The 6,486-nt window shown below is 34.8% G+C and overlaps 1 long non-coding RNA gene across 1 annotated transcript; it reads left to right on the top strand.

The window, feature by feature from the left end:
- Positions 1-1,154: 1,154 nt before the first annotated feature.
- On the top strand, positions 1,155-3,165 carry LOC131618383 (uncharacterized). The gene is made up of 3 exons (XR_009288824.1): positions 1,155-1,625; positions 1,726-2,415; positions 2,520-3,165. It is a non-coding gene; the product is annotated as an uncharacterized LOC131618383 (long non-coding RNA).
- The last annotated feature ends 3,321 nt before the right edge of the window (positions 3,166-6,486 follow it).

Raw genomic sequence — 6,486 nt, forward strand, 5'->3', positions numbered from 1 at the left:
GTTTTTGGTTGGGTGTTTTTTTAAGGGAAATTAATTTGTGACTTGAATCATGCCTTAAAAAGAGTTTTTTTTTGAATATTTAGAGAACGCACATCGAGGCCTACGCCACAATCGTTTCTCTAGATAGTGGTTAAGAAATACAAAGCTTTGGATATTTAGAGAATGCACATCGAGGCCCACGCCACAATCGTTTCTCTAAATAGCGGTTAAGAAATACACCGAGGCCTACGCCTCAATCATTTCTCTTCCGCTAAGTGGGAAAGAACATACATCGGAGCCTACGCCCCAATCATTTCCTTCACACTAAAAAAAGGTATTAGCATGATTCGCGTCGTCCTTTATTAATGTTTTAAAGTTGAAAAGAAAAAAGGAAAAGAACCTAATCTAATATGAACTAAAAGATGATTCTAAGTCCTAAATTGTCAAGTTAAAGTCTACCTAAATTATAGGATTTCAAAGGGAAGACTAACCTAAAAGTTATGGATTGTGGGTCCTAAAATTCTAAAGGAACACACAAGTGAAATTACAAAATTATAAGTCAAAAGAATCAATGTAAACAAATGATACAAAATAGCACAAAATGATTTAAAGATGACTTGAAATATTGTACAAAGCATGGAAGCAAAAGATGCAAAATATAGTACAAAAAATCGAAACTAAACAAGTCAAAATATAGCATGAAATGGATTAAAAGACTATTTATTTTTATGGTTTTTTATATGACAAACAAGCATTTAATCAAGCAAAAAGAAATGAAATAAAAGCCTGAAACTATTATTTTTTTATGTACATTTTTTATGTGTTTTTATTACCTAAAAATAACATGAAGAAACTATGTGAAAAGACCTAAATCTAACATGAACAGGGGGTGCAAATTGAAATAAAGTTGGTTCTGGAAATAGTAGGGCGCAGGGCCCAGCCAGAAGAGGCCCAAAGACTTATTGTTTTTGATGTGATTTTCCTAACAAAAATTTGTAACGATGGGCCTCAGGGGGTGGATTAAGCAATTCGTGGCCCAATTGTGATGATCCAACAGACTCATCATATGCAGATTTTGTTATCTTATGTTTTTAACAAAATGATTTAATCTCTTTTTACCAAATCTGATTAACGCTAATCATGCATTTTAAACCTCTAAAACTCAATTAATTCGTATTAATCTCAATTAATAATAAAAGAAAAAGGGGATAATTAGGATTCATTTTATGACTCTCCAACTTCTCCTCTCAGACTCAACTCTCCCTCGCGAACGGCGTTGACACTCTCTTTCACCTCCGATCAAAATCTCGCCGTTGCACCACCGTCCAATCGAAACGGATAACCACACCTACCCCTTTTTCAATCATAATCTCTCTTCAAACTCCTCAATCAACTGCCTAGTCTCTCTCAGGTAGAAAAGGGGAAAGTAAACCCTAAATGTTCATGAGGAGAAATCAAGGTAAAGTCTCGCCTAATACGCTAGGTTTCGAGCAAATCCGGATTCATACGAGCATTAACAAGCACAAATCAACAACAAAGAGTGCGATTGACGTCGGGAGCAAAAGGATTCAGGCTTACCTCTTGGAGGCGGACTCCGGCGATTCTCGGATTTGGAGATGAGGATAGAACGTAACTCCGAAGTTCAGGTACTAGCCTTCAATTCCTTTAATTTCCGCAACGAATCTTTTTCTTCTCCTTCTTGTTCACTTTCTGAGATTTTTTCCTTTTTTGTGTTGTTGTTGCGAGATTGGAAGATTACGAAGAATCCGTGAAGATGTTGTTCTTGCTGCGCTGGTGTTATAGTGAAGAAGATGAAGATCCGATGGAGATGGAGATGGAGTCGTTGAATTGGTGATGAAGATTAGTCTGGTTTCTGTTCTTGCAGAATAAGTGTGGATTGATGCTTGTAGATGATGAAGAATGGTGGAGGAGAAGATGGTGTGTAGATGAAGATTGAAGAAGATGAATTGGGGTTCTGTTGAAGGTGATTGAAAATGGTGAAGAAGCTGAGAAATTGGAAGAATCGTGGAGAGCCTTGAAGCTGGGTGAAAGTCCAGTTATATAGAGTTTCCAGGTTAGTTACTCTTCTCAATTTTTCTGTTATGATTCAGTTAGAATTCTGTTAGAGTTTTGTAACTGACTTGGAAGGTTAGTTATCTGATTCTAGGTTGTTACAAATCGGTTAGAGGGAGTTAGGTTTGGTAGTTAGTTCTGGATGTTGGGAAATCTGTTATAACTGTTATGAGGTGGTTATGGTTAGCTTTGCACATTGAATGAAGGGTGAGTTAACTGAATGCAGTAACATGATATAAATTCATTTTGTTTTCTTTTGTATGGAGTTCTGAATGACTTGTAAGCTGCCTGAATTGCTGAAATAGAGTGTATGCAGGGCTGTCTTGATGCTATTGGATGGCTGCTGTAAATATATGTTGCAGGGTATAACTTTTGCTTGAGCCACTTCTGAATTTTGAATTTACCCTTGTGTGAACTTTGGTTTTATGGCATTGTTTTGACGTTCTTTCGAATGGCTTTCGGTTCAGGTACTGCAGTTGAGGATTTTTCTGAGACATTTGACTACTGAAGTATGCAAGGGTGCAGCTCTGTTGTTGGGAGTGAGTTGGAGATTTACATGGAGGCATGAAGATTTAGGGACAGAATTAGGATGAGTTTATGATGATGATTCTTTCTTTGGTTGTAATCTTTCCTTTGCGATTTGTAGCGCCTTTGTAATAAGTTAGGATTGTTGTAATAAAATTTGGACCTTATTAGCTTGTAACTTCGATGTGGGAATACACTTGGACTTGTAATGTTAACTCTGAGGTTGACTTTCTGAATTTGAGTTTTGAATAAGAATTAAGATTATGAATATAGCATTATAACTTGAGTTTCAAGGAACTAATTATGAATGAATCTTGCTATTTGATAGAATCTTCTTGAAAATACGAATGATGTTCGTACGAATCTTGATGAAGACCTTTGAATCAAACTTGTATACTTTTCATAGTTCCATAATAATTAGATCCAAATTGGACACTCCTGATTGAATCTTAAATTCATAACAATTTGTACTTGAAGCAACCTTAATGTGCATGAGACCTTAACTTGATGTATCAAAAGATAAACAAACTCATCATCATCCTATTGCCCAAACCATGAGTCTTTTTTTAGTCATTTCTTGTATCTCAATTAACTTTAGGGGCCTCTTGAATGGGTGAACGATAGAATTGGAAAAATACGGCTAGAGAATATCACAACATTTGTTCAAATGATGACCACCAGTATGTGAATATATACAAAGAGCCACAAATGAATCCTTACATCCATGATCTTTGCTTTCATTTCCAGATTATTGAAAAATGCATGATTTTATGGGATGATGATGCAGATGAAATGGGATAACATAAGCCAATTAGAAATGGAATTAAATGGGCAAATTTTGGGGTACAACAGTCGTATGACCTTTTAATTATCGAGGCAACAGGCTGAGGTATCCTCGTATTTGAGGGACTGGCTATTCTGCAAAAAACACAAGGCAACAAGGCAACAGGCAACAAGGCAACAGGCAACAAGGCAACAGAGAGGTTACCCCAAAAGAGTGCATGTGTGCAACAATCACGTGGTTAATTCAGTTATGTTATCTTGTAAATTAGTGACTCTAATCCAGTTTAAATTTGCACTCCCTAAATTACTAACCACGCAGTAATATAAAGCAATAAAGGGGGCGGGAAATTGTAACCAGCGGATCCCTTATCAGGGTTTGACACAAGTAATAATAATAAAAGGCACAAAATAAAATGAGGTTTAGGGTTACCGACAACGTAGCTTTGGCAATTGATAAACCCTGAAAAGAAAAAGAGAAAGACAATACAGAAAACATATAGTGAGTGCATTATCAAATTCGGGGGCAAACCTCATTAACTAGAAAAGAAAATAGGATAATAAATTAAAAATAGAATAGGGAGAAGGTACTTAGCTTGGCATTTGCCTGACAGGGTTGAGGGCAAGGGTTTGCCAGAAGCATCGACTCTGACCATTAGGAATGAGCAAAGAAACAAATAAGGCGTGAGTGTATTATCAGATTCGAGGGCAAAGGGATTAACCCTAAAAATAAAGAATAAATAAATATAAAAATAATAGTTAAAAAAAAAGTGAGGATACTTAGCTCTGTATTTGATATGGTATGGTTGATAGGACGCTTTAAGGTTAACCCTGAAGAGAGACAAGGCAGAAGAAGATGAAGGCGAAACAAACCCTAATTTAAAATAAACCAAACAGAAAGTTAAATTAAATTAAGTAAAATACTTAACTTTGGTTTTTTGAATCAGGCGCGTATTCGGAGTGAACCATGTCGATAACCCTGAAAAGGCAAGGCACAAAAGGGAAAAAATATTTTCAGTGTATTGGGATGTTCATTTAAAGAGTCTGATTAAGTATATATCAAAATAAGAGAACATAAACGATTTAATTAATTATTGGTCTTACGACCTAATTAATTAAATCAGGATGAAACAATTTAATCGAGAATAAAAATATTTTTTGCGAAATTTTTAGAATTTTAATGAATTAAATATGAACTTTAAAAGATATATACATAAAATATTTAATTAACAAAAATAATATAAACCTAGTAATCATTATAAATAAATAAATAAACAAAATAAATGGTAAATATAATATAAGTAAACATATAATATTAAGAAAATATAATAAATATAAAAAGGGTTTTAGAAAATATATAGTTTTTTATAGAAATAAATAAAAAGAAAAGAAAAAAAAGAAATAAAAAAATAAATACGTAAAACATATATATAAAAAATATAAATGAAAAAAGATTGCATAATAAAAAATAAAAAAAATTAGAAACTTAGCTGAATGATCCTGTGTGGCTCATGCGCGTGGGTTCATGGTGCACCTGCGTTGCCTGGAGCATCGGATCTAGAGGAAGCATGATCTGATGGCTGATGGATGAGGGTGTATCACGCGTACGTAAGCCAAGAAGCACAGGATCTGCTTCATTCAAAACTCAAAGCGCGCGCGCGAATGGTCCAACGAACGAGCGACGCGTCATCGTCTTCAACCCTGGGATTTCTGAAGACGCGTTTTTTACAGCGCTTATTTGCAGATGCGTTGTAAAAGCTCCACTTTCCATACCTGTCATTTACGAATGCCACCAAAACAACAGAAAAATGTTTCGCGACCTATCTATTAGGATCGTCCAAGTCCCCTGATCCCAAATATGTCATTAATTTTCACTAATTTTGCTTCAATCAAAAAGCCCTAATTCAAAAAGCTAAGAACCCTAATACGGCAAACCGAGGCAATCGTACATAACAATGCAATTAAACATCTAGGATCGGTCAGAACATCACGATAACCATGAATATGCATCCAAAATACATTAAATATGCGTGTATGATCGAGTCCGATGCAAAGTTCAAAAGCTCAGAATTTCGACTTACAGTGGGGTGTTTTGGCGTTGTTGAATGCGTATGATGATCTGGATCGGTTCAGAATGCTTTCAGGAACGTGTTGGGATGAATTGCAAGCCTTGAATTGCCTTACACCACCAATTTGAAGTTTGACTTTTCTCCCCTTTTGTAACTCGGTTCTAGGGTTCTTCAGAGCCAAATTTCGTAACCCTAGAGGTCTGGAATGATCATGTATATATAGTGGAATAGTTTAGGTTAACAAAATAAGAACAAATCCTTTTGAATCTTTGAATACTTGTTTGGAAGATTTGATTGAAAATATGATTTTGAAATTTTCCAATTATGGCCAATATTGATTCAATCTTCTCCAATCCAATAGTGCACGAAATTTGATTTGTTTTGGAGAATATTTGCTGATCAAAATAGGTCCAAATCACATCTTTGATAAGATATTTGATTTTCTAGTAATTTATTTGATTTTAATTCTTTTTAATTAGAATAAAAAATCAAAATAAATCAAATTAATCACATATTTTCGTGGCAAAGAGATTTTGGGCTCTTGAATGCTTGGGGAACAAGATTGAAGCAAAATAATTTGGGCCCATTTGCAAAATAATCAAGTTTCTTCACATTTTTCTCTTCCAAAATAGCTCAACTTTGACGAGGCCTATCTCCCTCAATTTTTTAGTTATGGAGGTGTTCTAAGATATTTTGGAAACCTTAGAGAATCCTCTAACTAGTGTCTTTGGTCCCATATCAAAATTATTTTCCATTCTCATTTTATGCCCTTTTGAAAAAAGTGTCCTTTTGTTGACTTTTGAAAAGGACCTATAATGTATGAATCCATATCTCTTAAACCATTGACCTATGAGCTTTGATTCTTGGACCATTGGATAGAGGAATGAATTCCCTTCAAAATGAGCTTTGGTGGGAATTTTTCTGATGAAGTATGAATATTTGGTGAATTTTCAAAGTTTGGTTGACTTTTTTAGTTCATGCCCAAAATAGTAACTCTTGACTTTTGACTTCTCTGATCTTTCCTTGCATCATCATGATCAACCCTTGATCAAATGATGAT

Source organism: Vicia villosa, linkage group LG1 (genome assembly GCF_029867415.1).
Source record: "Vicia villosa cultivar HV-30 ecotype Madison, WI linkage group LG1, Vvil1.0, whole genome shotgun sequence".
NCBI lineage: Eukaryota > Viridiplantae > Streptophyta > Magnoliopsida > Fabales > Fabaceae > Vicia > Vicia villosa.